General features: G+C 34.3%; 1 protein-coding gene across 4 annotated transcripts in view; it reads left to right on the forward strand.

Moving 5' to 3' along the window:
• LOC110255677 (uncharacterized) overlaps positions 1–23,582 on the forward strand; it is a 1,749,062-nt gene that overhangs the window by 1,119,188 nt on the left and 606,292 nt on the right. For all 4 annotated transcript variants that reach the window (XR_014817781.1, XR_014817783.1, XR_014817784.1 and 1 more), the window contains 2 exons: positions 3,360–3,508; positions 12,119–12,189. The gene's annotated coding sequence lies outside the window, so the exon portion shown is untranslated. The remainder of the gene's footprint in view (positions 1–3,359; positions 3,509–12,118; positions 12,190–23,582) is intronic.

The raw sequence follows: 23,582 nt of genomic DNA on the forward strand, positions 1-23,582 counted from the left end.
CATTGCTTTTGTTGTAAAACTTTTATAAACTACCTTAATTAAGAATTCAGTAATAACTATTGGATGATGTTACCATGGATGTTTCTTTCTAACATGTATGTTGTTATTATTTTTTTAATTTCAATATGGAATCTCTCTACCCAGTATTTCCATGATTTCTCTCAGAAACCAAGGAAATGAATTCACATTTTAGGGAAGTCATAGCAAGTAGTATTAAAAACTTGAATTTGCTACCCAATTAGTTTTGCAATTTAATCTTTTCATAATCCTTTTTATGAACATTACATATGCAAACAGAGGAGAATTAGAAGGGAACACAGGAAAACAGTATTTTACCGTGGTAGAATTGTTAAATATTATTTTTCGAAAATAATTTATAATAGTGTTGATAATAATGATAGCCAATATTTTGAGTGATGATTTTGTTAGTCACTGTTTTAAGTACTTTCCATGCATTGAATCCACATGTATTATCACTTAACAATGCAGGAAGCTGAGACCTAGAGAACAAAGCATACGTGCAAAAGGGTAAAGGTAATAAGGAGGAAAATACAAAAAAGAAAACCATAGCTATAGATAAAAAGGTCTTTTGTAATTTAAAAATATTTCAGCTTTGTCAAGGTTATAATTGTCAAAAAATACTGTAATACATTTAAAATGTGCATTGTGATAAACTGAAATACATACACATTGAGAAAGGATTTCCCTTAACTAGTTAATTAACACCTCTATCACCTCACATATTTAGCTTTTTTTGTGTGTGGAAACATTGAAGTATTACTCTCTTAACAGATTTCAGTTATACAATACAGTGTATCAACTGTCATAGCCATATTATATAGTATATCTTCAGACACTGGTCATGTTATTACTAAAAGTTTGTACTCTTTTAGCAACCTCTCCCTATCTCACCTACACTACAGCCCCTGGCAACCATTATTCTATTCCCTGGTTATATGAGTTATATGAGTTTGACCTTTTTTATTAGATTCCACATATAAATTTTACCATGCAGTATTTACTTTTTACTCTATCTTAGTTCGCTTAGCATAATGCTAAGATTCATCTGTGTTGCCACAAATGGCAAGATATCTTTCTTCCAAGGTTGAATAATAGTCATATATTCATATATATATATTCATTTATTCTTATATTCATTCACACACACACACACACACATATATATATATATCACATATTTTTGATCCAGTCATCTGTCAATGGATACTTAGGTTGTTTCCATGTCTTGGCTATTGCAAATAATGCTGCAATGAACATGAGAGTACAAAAGTCTCTTCAAAGTTCTGTGTTTACTTCCTTTGGATCTATATGCAGATGTGGTATTGCTGGATCCTATTTTAGTGCTGTTTTTAATATTTTGAGGAACTTTGATACTGTTTTCTATGGTGGTTACACAACATTACATTCCTACCTTCCCACTGATAATACACAAGATCCCTCTTCTCCATATCCATGCCAAGAATTCTATCGCTTGTTAGTCTAATGATAGCCATTTTAACAGATGTGAGGGCATATTTTATTGTGGTTTGATTTGTGTTTCTCTGATGATTATTGATGTTGAGCACCTTTACATGTTCCTGTTTATCATTTATATGTCTTTTTTGGAAAATGTCTATTCAGTTGTTCTGCATTTTTTGTTTTGTTTTGTTTATTTATTTATTTATTTTCATTTCCCCAAGACATTATTTTTTTTTCCTACTATGGCCAACAAGCACATGAAAAAATGCTCAACATCCCTGATTATAAGAGAAATGCAAATCAAAACCACCATGAGATACCACCTCACACCAGTCAGAATGGCCATTGTTAGTAAGTCCAGAAATAACAAATGCTGGAGGGGGTGTGGAGAAAAGGGAACCCTCCTGCATTATTGGTGGGAATATACGCTGGTACAGCCACTATGGAGAACAGTATGGAGGTACCTTAGAAAACCATACATAGAACCACCATATGACCCAGCAATCCCATTCTTGCTCTGCACATTTTTGAATTAGATAGTTTGGTTTTTAGTTATTGAGTTGTGTGAGTAATTTATATATTTTGGATATTAACCTTTATCAGAGATATAATTTATAAATATTTTCTCTCATTCCATAGTTTGTCTTTATATTTGGTTGATGGTTTCCTTTGCTGTGCAGATATAGTTCCATTCTTTAATTTTGCTTCTGTTGCTTTTGGTGTCAGATGTGAATAGTCATTGTCAAAACTGATATAAAGAGCTTTCTGTTATGTTTTCTTCTAGGAGTTTTCCAGTTTTACAAGTCTTTAGCTCTATAAACCATTTTGATTTTAATTGTCTTATAATTTTATGTGACAGTTATACCTCATTTGAGTTGAGAAAAAGAGAACCAATATTTTTTCATTATCAATATTTATAGTTATGTACCTATTTTATCTACTAGAGTCTGAACCATTTATATTCACCATTGCATTTAATCAAATAACCAAATTTGTCTTGTTCTGGAGAAAAGAATATCTAGCAAATGCAAAACTAAATCTTTTTAGCCATATTTTTCAGTAAACATTTTTTATCACTGTAACAATTTTTTTGGTTATTGAAGTATAACTTGGACACCATAAAACTCATCCCTTTTAAATATACACTTTCAAGATGTTTAGTAAACTTACCAGATGGTGCAATTTTCATCATAATCCATCACTGTGACAAATTTAAAGGTGATAAAATAAGCATACATATCTCACATAAAACATTTGAATAAATTATTATTTTTTATTATTATTTTCCCACTGTACAGCAAGGGGGTCAGGTCATCCTTAGATGTATACATTGCAGTTTGAATAAATTATTAATGTCATTCCATAATATATAAGAAGAAGACACAACTGATATCAAAACCACTTTTACCGATAAATATTTCCTTACTTAGGTTTTGTCAAGGAATGTAAAGTTTATTTATCACTTAATGTAGTATAGTCCAAAAAATCTCAAAACTGACTAAAAGTCTGAAAATATAATTTGACATTAAAACTACATGATTTTTAAGTATTATCAAAATACGGCAGTGAAAAAAGGTTAATTTAATGGGCATCCATTGTTAAAATGAACTTACAATTTGTGGTAATAGTAATTTCTTGCTTAACCCAAATAAAGTTGAAAAATTAAACATTTTTTAAACTGATATATCAAAACCACAACTTGTATTAATTAAAATATTATATTAATACTATTCTATTTTTACAAAATGGTTAAATCAGGAAGAAGATAACATAAAATCCCTCTAGTTTTTCCACCAAATCATCAATTTATCAAACTATTCTGTAAACAGGTTTGTCAATATTTTATTTATTGATTTATTTTTATTTTTTATCTTTTGAAGGCTATACCTAGGGCACCATGGAAATTTGAGGCTAGGGTTCGAATCTGAGACCTAGCCACAGCCTACACCACAGCCACAGCAACTGTGGGATCCGAGGCACATCTGAGACCTGCACCACACCTCAAGGGCAACGCTGGATCCTGAGCAAGGTCAGGGATCGAACCTGCATTCTCATGGATACTAGTCATATTGGTTTCCACTGAGCCACAACTGGACCTCCAGGTTTTAATATAATATATTAAATTTTAAGATTTTAATGTAGCTCTGGATTACCCTTGAATCTTGAAGTTATGACATAAACTCAAGTGGCTTTCCTTTCTTTTTCTATTTCTTTTACAGGGTTGTCTTAAAAAAAAAGATTTTAGAAAGTCAACAAATATAAAAAACAAACTCAGTTTAAATATTTAAATATTTGTTTTGAAAATTAGTAGCTATTTAGATTAGATGTTTAGATTATATATTATATATGTAATCACACAATATGTTTTATTTTATGATTAATTAATCACCAAGCCTACTCAAAAGTGTGGGAATAAAAGAAGAGGAAAGACCAAAAGCAAAAGATAAATGGAGCTGGTTTCACCCAGAAATGAAGTTATCACTGTGCAAGGCAAATTATCATTCATCTGCAATATGGAAGAAAAGTTTACATGCAGAAAAACCCATATTAACATCCACCCTCAAATAAACTAACTCCGCATTTTTATTACTTTCTTTTAAACAGTCAATTATCTGTTAAATATATTTACAGAGTAAGAAAAAACTTTTATATTTACTCTCATATTTACTATCTGTTGATTTCAGGCTTCTTTGTGCAGATAAAATTTCCCCATTGATAGCATTTTCCTTTTGCCTAAAGGACTGACTTTATTACTGACTTATAGTAGTAATTCATCAGCTTTTATATGTCAGAGGAAGTCTTTATTTCTCCTCCTTTTGAAATATCTATTGACTGGGCTTAGAAGTATAGTTTGACAATATTTTCTTTATATAGCTTATTCTCAGAGTTTGTAGAAGTTACTTGATCAGTAGTTTATACTTTTTGTAAAGTTTAGAAATTTTTCAGTAATTATTTTTCCAAACACCACCCCTATACCCCCAGCCCCACTTCTTTAGTCTCTCCAGTTATGGCTGTATTAGGTCAATTGTAGTTTGCTAATTTTTTTTTAATTTGTTTCATTTTTTTAAACTTTTTATTTTGAAATAATTATAGAGTCACAGGAAGTAAAAGGGAAATACTCAGGGAGCTTTAGTGACCCCTTCCTAACTTTGCATAACTTTTATATTGATAATCAAAAATCAAGCCTGAGGAATTGCTATTGTGTAATTCAGAGAGATCATTGATATCTTACAGTATGCATTCTCTTATTTGTGTGTATATGTGTCTGTATATAGTTACACTCAGTTTATCAGTGCATAGCTTCATATAACCACCACTGCAATCGAGATATAGAACTGACTACCCCTTTATAACTCTACTCCTTGCCCTGCTCTGAATCTCTAGCCCCAACAACAACTAATATGTTTTTCTCCATCTATACAATTTTTTTCCTTTAATAAATGTTCTATAAATTATATCACACAGTATGTAAACTTTTGAGATTAGTTTTTGTTTCACTCAGAATAATTCCTTTGATTTTTTTTTTTATCCAAGTTGTTTCATGTGTTGATAGTTTCTCCGTTTTTACTGCTGTGAGGTATTTCATGACATGCGTGCAGCAGGGTGTGCAACCCTTCACCCACTGAGGGACATTTGGTTACTTCAGTTTGGGGCTACTACACATGAAGCTGCTATGAACATTTGTGTACAGTCTTTCTTTTGTACACAGGTTTTCATTTATGTATGGTGTATGTTCAACAGTCTGTTTTTCGTTGTGTATAGTTTATCAGTTTTTTTCAAGCTCAATAATCATTGCTCCTGCAGCATGCAACCTTCTGTTAATCCCATCCAGTGTATTTTTCATTTTAGACATATTTTTCATCTCTAGATGATTAATTTGGGTCTTTTAAAAGTATCTTCCTTATCCCTGATTAATATTCTCAGTATTTTCTTATCTTCTTACCTATGTGATATTAGTAATAATAACTATTTTAATGTCTTTGTCAATGGAATCTATCATCTGTTATTTCTTTCTCTGTTTCTGTTGATTTTTTTTTCTGTATCTTAAATCTGGTAATTTTTGTTTTAATTGAATGACAAAAATTGTGAATTTGATTGTGTTGGGCACTAGATATTTTATATTCCTATAAACATGCTTGAGGTTTATTCTTTGGTGTAGTTAAATATCCTGGCAACAGCTGATTTTTTTAAGAGTATATGTGAGTCAGGGTTCAGCCAGAGAAGCAGTAGAACCATTAGGATGAAGGATTAATATACACATAGGAAATTAAGGAACTGGCTTGTTCAGTTATCTGTGACTTTAAGTGATTTCTATAATTTAAGCTCAATGTCCACAGGGTAGGCAGTCTGATGAGAGGCTTAGGAGTAGCCTGGAACCCCATGAACTGGAACCTCAAAAGGAATGACTAAAATCCATGCCCTTTTTCTTTGCCTCTGATCTAGTTAAGAAAGGTATCCTACACAAGTCAGTGCCCTTTATGTAAATAAACATACCTGGCCTAGGAGCTGAGAAACTGGATGAATGAAGATCCAGAGAGAAGATGAGCTATGGCAGGCCCAGCTTCTACTCTGGACAAAGGAAGTGAGTTAGCAGATCAACAACAATATGTGTGTTTGTGACAGAATGGCTGCTCCCTTACTTGAGCCCTTCCAGTCTCCCAGGAGAATTACCCTTGGAAGTTTACCCCACAGGAAACCTACTAGAAAGGGAATTCTGGGAAATGTCGTTAGAATTTCCAGAAGAGCCTCGATTCAGGTCTAATTTTGTTTTGCTTACTTCTGGATACTCTTCCCAAAGTGTCATGAATTCCAAGTTTTTCAACTTTAGATGAAGGTGTGTTGTAAACTCCAGGGAAAGTTTTCCATCACCTTTTTTTTTGGCGGTGGGGTGGGGTGGGGGGGATGCTGTTGGTTAGTTTTTCATACAGACAGGTACTGCTTACTGGTCAGCTAAAAACTCACGGGTAACGCTCTGCAGGTAGACAGAGCTCTTCCCTCAATCCATTCTCTCTGCAGTTCTCTCTTATCCAATAGTATGTCCTTAGAACTTTAGCTCTTTAGGCTCTGTGAAATCCTAACTCAGTCTGTGTAACACAACCAGACTCTGCCTGGCTTTCTCCTTCCTGTTCTATGTCCTGGAAACACTGTTCAATGAGTGGTGGAAATTGTTGCTTTTTTCATTTCCTTCTGCCATCAGGATGGTTGACCTGGTTGGCTGATGGCCAATGTCTGAAAATGATGTTTTTCATATATTTTGTCACCATTTTTTAGTTGTTTTTGAGAAAAACAGGAGATCTAGTCCTTATTATACCAGCTAGGCCGAAAGGGGTTGTCTTCTTTAGATTTTAATATTATTATGATTCACCATTCTCTAGAGGGCATAATCTTCCAGAGCTTTTTTTAACCAAGAAACTATTATTCTTTCTGTACCCCCACCCCATCGATAGGTCCTGAACTGCAAGCATTGGCTATAGAGCTAGTAAAACTTCTGAAAACAACACTCTACTTTTCAGTTTTGTACTGTTGCTTCTCACCCTGCACTGTTGTAGAATTGATCTTTCTTGAGGGGAATTATGGTGAAATTGGATGTTGCTGAAATATCCAGTTATCTTTTCTCCATGAAATCATCAAGCTCACAGCTGGCTTCCCTATCCAATGACAGTTGCCCTCTTTCTTTACAGAAGATTTCAACATCTTGTCTTTTCCATTAATCTTCGCATGGGCCCAGTGAAAAAAATGCCTGCTAATCATAAATCTCCTCTCTGATGTTTTGTACTCCAAATAATCACAGCTTCTTTTGTTTTTGTTGGCCCATCAGTTTTCAAAAATATTTAAAGTATTTTAAAATACAAAGTAAAGTGGTCTAATAGTAGCACTTTTCTGCCACAACTATTCCATTTACCCAAAAGTAGAAGTCAGCTGTTACGCTGTTACTTTTTAAATGATGTTTTTCTGATATTTTATATTTATACACAGACACATACACCTATAATGGTATTTCGGTTACATTTATAATTATAATTTAAAATTTATTTTGTTATAACTATAGTTTTAAGCAACACATTTAAAATTGTGTTACTGGGTCATCTACACATATCTTGTGGCACCTTCATATTATTTTTCTACACCATAGACATGGCAACACTGAATCTGAGTCACATCTGTGACCAGTGCTGCAGCTTGAAGCAATGCCATGTTCTCAGCCTGCTCAAAGAGGACAGTGATAGAATCTGATCCTCAAGAGACAAGCCGAGTCCTTCACACACTGAGCCACAATAATAACTCCTTGAAATTCTTAAATAAACTTTGTTTTTATATTTGGTTTATAGCATATATTTTTTAAAATAATGTGATTCTCCTTTCTAGTAATGTAAATTAAGACAGGCATTTATTGACAAACTACTCAGATCTAGAGGCTAGGCAAAGAATGCTCATATTTGTTCTATCTCTGAGGCTTCAAAATAATTATTTATTCCTGCTGAATACAACATAATTAGATTAAGTTCTTATAAATAAAGCATGAGTTGTGGTTGTATTATAGAACAGATTAGTCTATGATGCCTCCTATTCAGATATTAAATAAACTTTATTTTCAAATTTGAAAGGAATTACAAAAATTGTTCTTCAATGTTAGAACTGCATAGACCATATGCAAAAAGTTATGAGATGGTTCAGGCTTAAAATATACATTTCAATACCCCAAATTGGATGAGTATTGCAGATTCATGATACAACAGATTTACTCTTTGAAAGGGTGAATTTGGATAGAGGAACAAATATACTGGAGTTATGAAGAGGTGGGAAGACTGGAGTCCTATTCCTAGTATTTTCTTTTATGTGTTCTAGGGAGGTCTCTTAGTTCTTGCGAGCATCTGTAATAACTATAAAATGATTCTGACCCATGCTTTGTCTGACTCACAAGCTGTTGTGAAAAGCAAATCAGAGAAAAGATATGAAAGCAATTTATAAACATAAAAAATATATGTAATTATATTTATTCAGGAAGCTGAGTTTTGCAGACTTAGGTTTCTTTTAAGTGCAGTGCTTTTTAAGTTCTCATTTAGATAAGAACATTAGGAACAGCATGCTTTGTTATTTAATATTTTAGTTGGGGGTAGGATGGATAGAAGGCATTTTTTTTCCACACGAGTGGTTGAGAAAAATTAAGCATTCACTTTTAGACATAAAATTTAGCAATGTTCTTGGCTTATTTTAAACCTCCAATAATATTAATGCCATAGATTTTAAAGTGTGTTGTGTAGCCAATTTTGTTTTAGGGGCATTTTGAGCCAGAGATTGACTTTGAGAAGAGCCTAGGGGTATGCCTGTATCTGGAGTAATCCTTGGGAGTGAAAAATATGTGTTGGTACTTTTCTCCAAAGTCAGTTTTCAGTCTGCTAATGATGGATAGGAAAAACCCTCAAAACTCTATATTCTTAGTTTTCTTTCAGTTTGTATGGGTATAGCCTCAAATATTTTGATATAGAATGAATGCACGTTTTTTCATGCTGGGTACTATGACTTGAATCTCATAAGACAGGGCATGATAACATGACATGCTTCTCAATACCTTTGATCCCATTTGATAAAGAACAAATCTTCAATTTCCTGTATTTCTAATAAAAATACAGCTGACTCTGCACCAGAGATTCAGAATCCCAAAGATAAGACAGCTAGGGGAAAGCTCTCCAGCAGACTCAGCTGTTACATCTGTGTAGTGAGGAAAAGGATATATGAAAGCAACAGAGCTTACCCCCGTTACTTAAGGTGAATAACTCAGATGAATGTCATAATCAGAAAGAACTAAAACTTTAGCTGAGACACCATTTTTAAAACATATTATTTTTTCTTTTTCAATATCCAAGTTTACTCTGGGTACCTACACTCTCAGCTGCTATATGTATAAATGGTTTGTAAAACTGGTTAAGAGTTGAGGTTCTGGTGTCAACAAATATAGTCCATAATTAGACTCTGCCAACTCCTTGTTTAGGTATCTTAAAGTAAGACTCAGTTTCTGTATGTCTCAAGGAGTAGAAAATGATGGCTACCTCACAGAGTTAATAAAATTGAGACTATATGTGTCAAGTGATACATTTTAATGTGTGGCAGGGCCTGAATTATGCATATTAATAATAATTATACACATTATTCATATGACAACACTAAGTATTAAAAAGACAAAATCTATTTGGTCTCACTGTTGTGTGGCATTGACAAATACATTTTATTTGTTTTCAGGTTTGTGGGACTTATACTGAATTTTTCAGAAACTGCTGATTGGCTAGTGTGTGCAGTACAACAGATTTTTTTGAGCATTTGTAGTCTCACTCACGGAGACTCCAAATAGTGCACTATTAAAAATCCTAGTGACAACTAGGATTCTCCCTCATTGCCATGGTGACCTAGACATTCTCTAAAATGTGCAAGAAATTAACTAATAATCTCAGCATTTAAAAAGCCCAAGTACTGGCTTCAAATAAAAGGTTTTGAGTTAAAAATGCTGTAAGTGGACAATGCTCATTGTTCAAATCAACCTTGCCTTTTACCTCACTACTAAATTTCTTCAAATAATACCTACTATTTTCAGGGCAAACTAAATGGACCACTGTATGATTGAACCTTATAGTCAGGTTAAATTCTAAATGAAAAAAAAAAAAAGGCAGCTGTACTCTAATATTTTAATTCTCTTCATTCTCTGCCTCTAGATTGAAAAATGAATTTATGGACCAAGAAATTTATAAGTTCACATTGTATCAGCATAAGATTGTCCTCATACAAGCCCATTCTTACTTTAAAAATGACAATGAAATAAACAATTTGTCAAGGTCACTTACTAGGAAAAAAAAGGAGAGATTCTATAATGAAGATGATGTGTTTAAATTATACATTCATTAAAAACTAGTTAGATGAACACAGTGTTAAATAATTTCATAGAACTATACCTGTGCCCAATTTCCTTATCTCAAAAGATAAAATTGCCCTCTATCTTAAAGGCTTATTGACTGGAATAGCTAAAATAATATTAATGATAATTAAAATGCAAATTTTTAAAACAGACCTTCAAGGAGTGTTTATTATGTTTCTGGCACTATGCTATTAATTGAGCATATTAATTTATCTGTGAATGACTTAAACATTCCTGGAAATAAGGACTATAATAAATTTTTGTTACTCTCTGTATAAAGCCATCAATTAAATGTACCTGGTTCTGTGACAAGGAAGTATAATGCAGTATGTTTATCTACTTTTTCTTATCTCCACACTTCGACTGGGAGCTCCCATAAAAGTAGGAAAGCATTGCTTTATCTTTGAATTTTCAAGGGACATTTTGGCAAAAATATACCCTCAGTAATGTTTATTTAATGAGTGAATATGAAGAAGTACACTCTGAGTTGATAAACTCCAGGAAATAGATTTGGTAAAAGATAGGTGCTTTAAAATTCAAGGAATACTATAAGGAAACAATCACATAGATAGAACAAGGCGAAGCCTATTTAAATGCCACAGAAGTGGCATAGAAAAAAGTATTATGAATTCAGAGAAAGAAGACATTATCATGAGTCAGGTTAGATTTGGAAAAAGTAGGACCTAGAGATAGGAAATAGAGAGGATACTGCAAGGCAGGAGAAAACATAGATCAAGACTTGGAGAAGTGAGTAGCTATGAAATCTTCGTAACATAAGGAAGAGGCTGCTGTGGATTCCTAAATATCTGTGAAGACAAGAATGGGGAGATGAGGTTGAATAGAAACTTTAGTGTGGTTTGACCTAATTAATAGTTATCTACTGGGATTTGATCAAGAGTTTTCCATACAATTGTATTTACATAGTTATTCAGTTATGTGTAAGACAGATGGAGAGGAAAATAATTTGGGAACTTAGGAACCTATTAAAATTCTATATTTATGAAAAAACAATCCAAGCTTAGAGGATAATATTGAAAACACAAAGGAAAGCGTGGATGTAGGAGGTAATAAAATGAAGACACAGGAAGAGTTAATGAAATAAGTTCAAAAAGATACAAATAAACTTATATTCTAATTGGAATCCATTAATAAATTTCCTAATAAGGACATTTGCAAATTTTTTATTATATTTGTAGTTTGTTTTCATACAGTTTTTATTCTTTATTTAGAAAATACAGATCAACATTACAAAAAATACATTTTAAATTATAGTTCATTATCAAATTGAACCTTTTGTGTTTTACTTTCAACTGATGTTATTGCCCTATCTGTCTCCATTTATTGTTAAATTTTTTCCAGTTTTTAAATTATTGGAGAAAAATGAGCCTAAAATTTTCATAAGAAAAAGAACCTAAACTTTAGGAAGCCAATTTTCATGTCATTTCTAAAAGAAAACTAATTACTGAATTCATTCATTCCATTCAAATTTTTTGTGAATCTTGTTTATGTACAGTGTGTATATTCATATTTGAAATATAAAAAGTAATGTCTTCATTTTTAATGTATTTTCATTGAAACTTATGAGTTTTCACTATGAATTAACATAAAATGCTGAAATTAAAAATGCATTATCCTTATTTATTTTTCCTTTTCTGAAGTATTGTATCATTTATTTCAGAACACTCTAGCGTAATTGAAATTCACTTCTATAAATCATATTCCTTACTATTCCAGGTATCATATCCAGTGATGGATGAGGATATATTTCAAGAACTTCCCTCGAAGTCACTTTTCACATGTTTAAGGTATTTACTTCATAGTTTATCTCTAGGTAAAATTTTGCTCTACCTAAAATGCTAGATTTGAATCAAATACAACACCTATTCAAGAGACTTGTGATTTACAATTAAATGGTATTTATGTCCTTGACATTGACTCTTCACTGCAGAGTTCAAAAGGCTGAGTGACAGGACATCCCCATATCCCACAGAGAAAAATGACTCCTAGGGAACACTCTACAACCACTAACTAATGAAAGCTTCTATCCATCCTTGTAAGTGCTCAACAACTCCCAAGATATAGAAGCAGTTATTCCCAAGTTAGCCTACTTATACACCAATTTTGGTCACAGGGATACAATAAATACATGTTAGTTACTATAACTGTCCCCTCTAATAATTCAGCTGCTCTCGTAGGTGAGAATCCCAGTCCTGGAATGGACTATGCACATTGTCTCTAGATGACAAAGATTTCTGCTTTTATTTCAAATAATTGATTTGAAATGGAAGTCATTTTAGCATTCTTATTAAGAGCACTTATTGAATTTTAATTTTTTCTCCAAATTGTATGCAGAGACCTCAAAAACCATCTTTGTAACAAAACGGCCAGGGATTATAATGGATCATATTTTTCTTTATTTTTTAAATTATTTTCTTTGACTTTTTGGCTATATTTCTTCAGAAGCATTGAGCATGACATTTAAACAAACAGAAATAGAAGAATAAATGTCCTCTCAAGATTATCTTCATTTTGAATATTTGTTTAAGCCTTTGAGAGCTAGTCCACTTTATAGTCTCTGTAATTCTTAACCTCTCTTTTAAATTTATTTTTTGTCTTAAAAAAAAAGCAAAATTTTCCATGATTGTATATTTCCTGTCATGCTCAGCCCTAATTGCATAATAACAGAGTAAACTTAATTTGTTATATTGTGGCTTCTTCAAGAGAGTCTGTATGCAAATGCCCAATATTGTGCACTTTGGCCTCGAGCCAAAATATCATTGATTTCACTAGCACCTCGAAAAGACATAGTCAAACTGTCACACAGAAAGTATATTGGTACCAGAGAAAATAGTCCTTCACAAAGGTCATGCTTGTGGCTACATAATTTTTCTATTTGGCACATAGAGAATATTCAAGTGTTTGTGGAATTGCCTTGAGAAAGGATAGAGGGTTTCTGGGTGACAGACAGGGACAGAACGGCCCTTCCATACCCCACTTGTATTTCGGGATCCTCTTTTCCTTGAGATTTGAAATTGTGGAGTAGGGAGGGTTCCCTGGTGGACTAGTGACTAGACCAGCACTGTCACTGCTGTGGCCTCAGTTTAGTCCCTCTGGGAACTGAGACCCCACATCAAGGCATTATGTGCTGCGGCCAAAAGGGAAAAGAATGTGGAGTACAGAACAAGAGCAGTAGGGCCCGTGCACAGTCAGGGGGCCTTGGTCCTGATCTCCATGTCTTCCACACTCTGAACACTGTTTACAGGTGCCTCTTGGAGCCTGTGATCCATCCCTACCACCACTGCAGCAGTGATCTCAAAAGGGACTTTTCACTCAGTCTCGTGTTCCTATTGTTGATCCCAGATCTATTGCTAACTTCCCTCTTTCAATATTTTTTGATAATCTCATCTATTTCAAATGCTGCAAATATATGTCCCTCTCCAATAGCTCTTCTGAGCTCTGGAAAAATATAACTAGGTCCAAATTGTCTGTCTCTGAAAAGATACTCTGTAGGCACTTAGAATATAATTGTTGTGAAATAATACTACCCTCAAACTTACATATGTGTTTTTTTTCCCTCTTGAAATTCTGTCAGATAGTATTAACACTTAATTTAGTCACCTATGGCAAATAAATCATTGATGTTGATACTCTCTTCTCCATATCAATAGATGACTCAATTCTAGCCATTACACCTTTGAAAAATCTTGAATGTGTTCCATCTTTGTTGTCCTCATTTGTACTATTCCAATTACTCTTCATGAATCATTCCCATACTTCACGTTGCAACTTATTTTCTAATTGTTTTCATTACTCCTGCCTGCTAAGTATTATACATATATTTCTACTGTGTATTATTTTCTATATGCATAACTGTTTTTGATAATTCATTTGAAATATTAAATGGTTCTACCACTAGTCTATGCCCAACAGAGAGAACAGTGAAAATGAATTCACTGTCTTTACTGAGCTTCTGTTCTGGTGGAGACACTAAGAACAACTACTCCCTTCTAAGTAAGATGATTTCAGATAATGATGGTGATAGTGACAAACAATGAAAAAATTAAACTTGGGCGATGGGATATTTTGACTGTTGTCAGGAGAACATAAAGAAGGCTTCTACAGGAAGGTGATTTGTTTTTTAACTGAAATCTGTATGATAAAGGGGAAGTCATGCAAAAGTGTTGGTGAACAATTACAGTGGCCCAGGGACAGAATAAACTTGGCATGGTCAGAGACTAGAGACAGAGAGAGTGAAATGTGTAGAAAATAGTGGAAGGTGTGGAGAGTGAGGAGGGCAGAGAGGAGCAGAGACTGCATACTTTCATTCTTGAAAGACCACATAAGTAGTTCAGACTTTGTTATAAATGTAGCAATAAACCTTTCTATTGTATATCCTTAAGCCATAGAAATATATGATTTGACCTATGATTTATCAGAATTATCTTGTTTCATGGAAAAAGGACTGAATGGGATATTGGAGAAATTTTGAAAACATAAAGTACTTGGAGTTTCATTGAGTTTCTGGAATATGTGAGAAGTCTAGGAAAATAGTGAATATATTTCAATAAAATATTTGCCTATGGAATGGATTAGCAATGAGATCCTGCTGTGTAGTGCTGGGAACTATGTCTAGTCACTTATGATGGAGCATGATAATGTGAGAAAATTGAATGTGTGCATGTAGGAAAAAAAAAGCATATTGGGGAAATAACAATTAAAAACATTTGAGTTCCCATCGTGGCACAGTGGAAATGAGTCCGACTAGGAACCCTGAGGTTGCGGGTTCAATCCCTGGCCTCACTCAGTGGGTTAAGGATCCAGCATTGCAGTGAGCTGTGGTGTAGTTCGCAGACACGGCTCAAATCTGGTGTTGCTGTGGCTCTGGAGTAGGCCAGCAGCAGCAGCTGTGATTAGACCGCTAGCCTGGGAATCTCCATATGCCGCGGGTGCAGCCCTATAAAGACAAAAAAAAAAAGTTAAAAGACATAAAAATAAAAATTAATAATATTTATCATTTTCTTTTAGAGCCACACCCAGGGCATATGGAAGTTCCCAGTCTAGGGATCCAATAGGAGCTGCAGCTGCTAGTCTGTGCCACCGCCACATCAATGTTGGATCTGAGCCATGTCTGCAACCTACACCACAGATCACGGCAACCCCAGATCCTTAACCCACTCAGCGAGACCAGGGATTGAACCCACATCCTCATGAATAGTAGTTGGATTTGTTACCACTGAGAAACTCCTGCAGCCACTTGCTTACATGCACAGTAGTCAATTCTCATAGTGATCTTCTGAAACAAGTCATATTACCATGTTAGGTTGATGAAATAGAGCTCAATGGGGTTAATAACTAAATGTAAACACACAACTGGTAAGTGCTAAAATCTGAGCTTGAGGCAAGATTTGTCAGGTTTCAGAGCCCATCCTTCTAATACTAAATATGAGTCCTTCTATCTAGTTGGGTGCTAATGGAACTGGTGAATGGAGATACATTTTATCACGTTTGAATTACATCAGGAGATGTACTTTTTCACAGAAAATGGTAGATTAAAATTTGGACATCTTCATTTATGTTGCTACAAGGACAAAAAAATGAAAAAATGGTGTATTTGTTAGAAGTATGAGATGACTGGAATTCCATGTGGTTAAGTACTAGGTCAAAAGTCATTCAGAACAATATAAGAGCAAATATTTTATTTTGGTGTGGCTCCAGGTCCATATTCATTTTTTATCCTAACGCATCAGCTTGGTCACTAGTCTCACTGGGAGGAGTCCTTGCCTTCACCCTTGATCCAGCCAGATAATTCCTTTTTCTTTTATCTCAGTTATTCAAACAAGCTGCTAATAAAGTATTAATCTCATTATGTTTCAACTATTTGCTTAGTGTTTCTTTCTAAATATTTGTAAATCTATAGAATTTGAGGGCAATAATATGTACTTTAATATATACACCACAGGCTCCCAGTCTGTATTTATAAAAGGAATTGATTGATGAAAGAGTTAAAAATACGGTAATCAGGAAAGTGGGCTATTTTATAGAAACTTTTTTTTAAAATGGCACCATTATGCCTTCCTGTTCAAAGGACACAGGTTGAACTATATGAATTCACAGCTCTGCCCACATGTATGTAAGCTTTGCCCTGTAGAAAGAAAATATCTTATGTCTTTAGAAGTCTGTGCTGAAGTTCAGCCTATGCCATTCAACATCACAGCAGGAATATCACAGCCCATCACTTCTAAAAGTTAATGTACCATCCTGCACAAGATCCTCTCTAGACTAATATAGCCAAAGGTTAAATGACATTAATGCAGAAGTTCATGACTGCATAATGTAGTTTATAATCCCGAGGACACATTGTAACAGCAACAACCATTCTTCTCATATTTTCGTTGTATTTTAGATATAAAAATTGCTCTTGTGGAAAATTGTCATTTCCCAAAGGTACAATTCTTTCTGATGAGGCTACATTGGGCACAGAATAGCTGAAACATGAGTAAGGAACAAAACAGTAGATAAAGAAAGCAACTGAAATCTAAACAGTTAAATTCTCACAATTGGCTTTCTGATGTCCTGTTTCCTCTACAAAATAGAGAATGTGAAACTCTCTGTGTTATTTTTTTCCTATGTTCCTATGAGTTCATCCTGTGTTTGCGTATTTTATCCCCTGATATTTTTTTCTGGTTACCATCTTCCATTTTACTGATGATAGCAGATATTAAGTATCTCTTAAATGATCCTGTACTTCAGTGACTCTATGACTTTGTTGATACTTAAATCTTAGAGATATATATGAGGTGCTCCAAACACCTGAAGCTTATTATTCATGACTAGGGCATCTATTTAAGTTCCTATGTACGTGCCTATTGTAAGGAAATAGGCTAGATTTGTAAAGTCTTCAAGGGAACTCTATAGCATATTATAAATATTATAAATCCTATATTACAACCAAGATTAAGGAACGCTCTTTTTTTTTTTTTTCTTTCTTTTTGGGGCCTCACAGGTAGCATAAGGAGGTTGCCAGGCTAGGGGTTAAATCAGAGCTGTAGATACTGGGCTGGCGCCATAGCCACATCTATGTAAGATCTGAGCTGTGTCTGTGACCTACATCACAGCTAATGGCAAGGCTGGATCCTTAACCCAGTGAGTGATTCCAGACATCTAACCATATCCTCATGGATACTAGTCAGGTTTGTAACCTGCTGAGCCGCAACGGGAACTCCCTAAGGACCTCTTTGAGATTCCATTTTTCTGGGCAATATTTGATCTTGCAGTAAGAAAGTTATTTTATTAATATTTCATGTTACCAGTCTAACAACTGATGGGGAAACAGAGTCCTTTTGCTTTAAAACAAATAATTTTACTACCGGTCACAACAGCATCACATTCCAGTTACATGCTTAATAATGGTTTTTAAAACTTAAAAAGTAAACAGTATATGCCAAGTTACATTTGGAAAATGTCTCTCCCAAATCTGTATTTTATATCCATTTGTATAATTCAAAAATCATGATTGCCAACTCAGATCATGATCAATAGTTAGAAATTATTAGTGGAGTTCCCGTCGTGGCGCAGTGGCTAACGAATCCAACTAGGAACCATGAGGTTGCATGTTCGATCCCAGCGCTTGCTCAGTGGGTTAAGGACCCGGCGTTGCCGTGAGCTATGGTGTGGGTTGCAGACACGGCTCGGATCCTGCGTTGCTGTGGCTGTGGTGCAGGCCGGCAGCTACAGCTCTGATTAGACCCCTAGCCTGGGAACCTCCATATGCCGGGAAAGCGGCCCTAGAAACGGCCAAAAGACAAAAAAAAAAAAGGAATCATTAGAAGCAAGAAATATAATTAAAAGAAAATTGTAAAACACCATGTCAAACTACTTAAATATTTTAGAAATACTCAAACTCTTTATTTTCTCATGAAAGTCTATTCTCATTTACTTAGTAAAATTAAACCACAGAGAATTGTGTTACATCAAGAGAACCTAAGGAGAATTCTTAGAAACATGTGACTCTAAAGTGTTTTTTTTTTTTTAACTTTTATTGGAGTATAGTTGACTTACATTGTTGTGTTAGTGTCAAGTGTACAGCCAAGTGAATCAGTTGTACATATACATATATCCATTGTTTTTTTTCTATATAGGTTTTGTCCATTATTTATTTCCTATAACACAGAGTAGATTTCCCTGTGTTATACAGTATGCCCTTGTTATCTATTTTATATACAATAGTGAGTATTTGTTATTCCCATCCTCCTAATTTATCCTTCCTTAAGTTATAAACCCAAGGTTTACTTAATTTAATGACAATAGGGAACAAAAGAGATGGATTTTTCAAATAATTACCTTTGGTCATCATCTTTTTTTTTTTTTTTTTCCTCATCTTTTTAAGGCCACGCTCAAGGCATATAGAGTTTCCCAGGCTAGGGGTCGAATTGGAACTGTAGCCACAGCCACGGCAATGTCAGATCTAAGTTGCATCTGTGACCTACATACACCACAGCTCATGGCAACACCAGATCCTTAACCCACCGAGCAAGGCGAGGGATCAAACCTGTGTCCTCATGGATACTAGTCAGATTCGTTTCCACTGAGCCAGGATGGGAACTTCTGGTCATAATTTTTTTTAAGTTAAATAAAGGTGGCTGGAATTGTTGATATGAATGCTCTTTTTAAGCACTGAAATTCTATAATTGTACTATATGAACTGAAAATTAGGAAAAAAAAATCTAAATGAATAATTTCAATAGATATCAATACTACATTTTTAAACAATTTCAGATTTTGCAATGATAAGAACCCACTAATATGAATCCCATGTCATGATTTTTAATCACCGTTCCAGCATTTACTACCCACATTAGATGATTCCATTGGCAAGTAACAGGAATTCTGGTGATGAAATAAGGATGCCTATTATTTCACAGTCCAGAGGTAAGCTATTATAAGGCAAATTAATATGGTGACTCGAATATGCAAGGGTCTGATCAATGTCTGGGTAATTCTCTTGGCATGTCTCCTATTCGCTGCTTCAGTAAAGTAAATTCCAGCATCATGTCCTCACAGATATTTAAGTGCAAAGCCTTGAAAGAGGTCTTTATCTTTGTTGTTTATAAGAGCAACAAAAAACATCCAAAGAATCTTCATCTTATTAATTTATGTTATGTCATCTCCATGATGCCCAATCAGAAGAATAGAATTAGCAAGATTAGTTTATAGTTATTAACATTTAATCCTTCAGTCTCAGGAGGGACCAATGAGACATATATCTTCCAATAACTACACAAAATTAGAGTTGTATTTTGTTGTTGTTGTTGTTTTGCCACACCTGCAGCATGATCCCTTGGGCCAGGAATCTAACCCATGCCTCAGCAGTGATCAGAGCCACTGCAATGACAATGCCGGATCCTTAACCCTCTGAGCCACAGGGGAACTCCTAGAGTTGTATTTTTTAAGCAGTAAATTTGGTCACAGGAACCTACACGATACGTAGTTGATATCCACTGAAATATTGATATGACATTAAGCATTACACAAAATATTCTCTTTTTCTTCAGTTCCCTTGCATGTTAAAAGAGAATAGTGCCTGCATTAACGGGCTTTAATTATTCTTACATGGGGTAACGTTTTTTAACATGCCTCAGAAGGATCTATTTGTGTAGAATGTATTTACATGTATGTATGCATAAATGAATTTGGACTTTTTCACTAATAGTGAATTTCCCTTCATTTGTCTTAAATTGGTAAAAAAAAAATGACTCTATTGGAGAATATATAGTATTACAAACTATATGGTAATGTTCTGACTATATTTCCTCAATTTGCATTTCCTTCTATTGGCATAATATCCACCAGGTCCTTATGTATACCTAAAAGGCAAGTTTATCTATATGCCAGATCCTATCCTTGTTCGTTACTTTCAGTTTATAACTGTGATGTGAAAGCACAGGTTGCTGCCTTGCTGCAAAAATTCACTTGATCATAGTTGCATTATTATCTATGAGGACAGGTGGTTTGAAAGTGGCCTGACACTCCTGCATGCCCAGGAGAATGCACAGCGAACACTCCCTCATGTACCTGAACTGCACAGAGATCAGTGCCAACGTCAGAAAGTGACTGCTGTTGCTATTAGAAACACAATTATGAATTCCTGTCTTGCATAATAGTTGCTGTTGTAAAACTAGTACATCTAACTAGGAGTCATACATTTTATGTATTTAATTTAGCCAAGGAAAAAAAATTTCATGACCTTGATAGTATCAAATCTTAAGGGATTTTGTGAAGGATTGCTGGAGTTAGAGTGAGAGATCATTAGAAATTTTTTTAGGTATTTGATTAGCTGTCATCCTAGTTGAAGAACCAAGAGATTGCTTTCAATTTGATTGTTTCTCTTTTGCCTAGATACTCTTACTTAGTAATACCTAGAGGTATTATTTAAATTCACAATTTAATATATAAATTAAATTATATAAATTATATATATAGGGGAATTAAACTGTGGTATGCAGTAAATATGACTTGGCAAGCCAATTTAAAAACATGTAAGTACATTAACCAGTGAAATGTAATTAGAAAACATGAAGTATTTAAGCTAGTTTTACTCTACCAATCCTTCTTTTAATATGATTTTCTTAAAATCCAGAGGCATGAGTGTCTTTAAGATTGCAGTTTCAAAATATATAGAATACAAATTCTACAAATGTTTTGTAAAATAAAAATCCCTGTCATTAAGGTTGATGAGAACTGCTTACTATAAGCTCTGGAGAAAGTCACAACATGTGTATATTAGAAAGTCTGTTTAACCTTATTCAACAGAGACATGTTCAATATTAAGGCAGCATTGCTCAAACTCACTTGACAAATTAATGCTTTTCATTCGTATCTCTTTTAACTCCCTGAAAGAGGGATTTATACCCCTATTCTCTCTAATGAGACCATTTTTGTTTTTGTCAAAATTATCAATGACCTTCAAATTATTAGATTTAATGGGCATTTTCTATGACACTAAGCCTTATTTGATACACTCACTCCTTCCTCCATGGGAAAAACAAAGTCCTTGACTTGGCTTCTGGGCCCATTCTCCTAGTTTTCTTCTTACCTACTTGGTAGCTCCTTCTCAGTCTCCTTCTTAGGTTCCGTATTTCATAGACCTCTTGGATTTGGAGTGCCTCAGGGCTCTGTAGTTGGTCTTTTTCTCTTATTTATGATTGTTAAAAATTGCATTTATCTATTGATTATTCATAGATTTCATATCACCTCCCCCCTGAAATCAAGACATGTCTGTTAAACCTTCATCTCCTCTTATTTGTCTAATTTGATATCTCTAACTCAAAATGTCTAGCTGAACTCAAAGTCTTGAACCCACAAACCTGCTCTACCTACAGATTCCTTTACTTCAGTTGTTAGCAACTTCACAGACACTAAACCTCAGGTTGTCTTTGATCTTTCTCTTCCTCTATCCCTCCCTATATTTCCCCCCCCCCCGACTCCTATCCCCCACCCCTTCACCCAACTCCTAAGCAACTTCTATTGACTGTCTTGGTCCAAACTGACATTACTGCTTATCACTTGACTAGTTTAGTAACTTCCTAAAGATTCTTTTTTTTCACACGCGGCACATGGAAGGTCCCAGGCTAGGGGTGGAATCGGAGCTGTAGCCCCTGGCCTATACCACAGCCACAGCAGTGCAAACTTTCTAATGTTCTAAGCATATTGGCTGTCCCTTTAGCTCAGAATCCTGCATCCTGCAATAGTTCCAACATTTTATTCAGATTATAGGCCAGAATGTAGGACTGGCCGTATATGGTCTGGCCTCTTTACACCTTTATGAATTCATGTTTTATATTTCTCTCTTTTATATACTCTATTCAGTCACACTGGCTTCCTAATTATTCTTTGAACTACATATGCACACTCTACCTTAGAGTCTTTGTTGTGGCTACTTTTTCTACCTAAATATGTCCTTCCATCCATTTTTCTGCTAATTCCTTCATCTTTCTCAGGTCTGTACTAAAATTTCACCTTCTCATTATGCTCTACTTTCTCCACTCTAGTTTAAATGATAATCTGTGTCTTTACAAAAAGTGCTTTTGGTTCCAAAAGTTATTCTTCCTTATTCCCATAATACTTATCATTTGTAATATTCCACATAGTCTATTTATTATATTCATTTTTTTCTGAGCCCCATCAGAATCTAAGTTTAATGAGAGCATAAATCTTTGTTTCTCTGATTCACTGATGATATTTCAAATGCTTATAACATTTCCTAGAGAGAGGAAAGGTGGTCATTGTATATTTGCTGAATAAATTAATTAAAGTTTATTCATTATTTTAATCACTTAATGAAACTGAGAAAACTAAACATTATTTTTATATAACATTCTTATCATTATTTTTACATAACTAAACATTCTTTTTTATATAACAGTCAATGATATACTTCTCACATTATACATTAAAAAGAATCAATTAAAAACTTCTATTATTTTCAGCATCTTGATGTTTTTAACCAATAAAGACACAGTAGAGAAATGCAATACATAGTTATTATAAATTTTAATTTCAGATAATATGAAGGAAGACTTTAAAATTATGAGATTCTTATTAAAATACATGATTAAATAGAGGAAGTCAATAAATATTCTAGAATACTTTCCATTTTTTCCAGTTTTATTGAAATATAACTGACATATAACATTGTATACATTTAAAGAGTATAATGATTTGATATATTTATATATTGTGAAATAGTGACCATAGTAGGTTTTTTTTTGTTTTTTGTTTTTTTTTTTTTTGTCTTTTTGCTATTTCTTTGGGCCACTCTCGCGGCATATGGAGGTTCCCAGGCTAGGGGTCGAATCGGAGCTGTAGCCACTGGCCTACACCAGAGCCACAGCAAAGTCGGATCTGATCCGCGTCTGCAACCTACACCACAGCGCACGGCAACGCCGGATCCTTAACCCACTGAGCAAGGGCAGGGACCAAACTCGTAACCTCATGGTTCCTAGTCGGATTCATTAACCACTGTGCCACGACGGGAACTCCCATAGTAGGTTTAATTCACAACTATTACCTCACATAGAGATTTTTTTAATTACAAAAAGTTTAAGATCTACTCTCTAGTAACTTTCAAATATACAATACAGATTGTTAAATGTAGTGGCCGTGCTGTGTATCACATCCCCAGAACATATTTACAACTGGA

This window comes from Sus scrofa, chromosome 10 (assembly GCF_054392235.1).
Source record: "Sus scrofa isolate SSC_HxYL_T2T_F1_AM1 chromosome 10, Sscrofa_HxYL_maternal_Yorkshire_Landrace_v2.0, whole genome shotgun sequence".
NCBI classification, from domain to species: Eukaryota; Metazoa; Chordata; class Mammalia; order Artiodactyla; family Suidae; genus Sus; species Sus scrofa.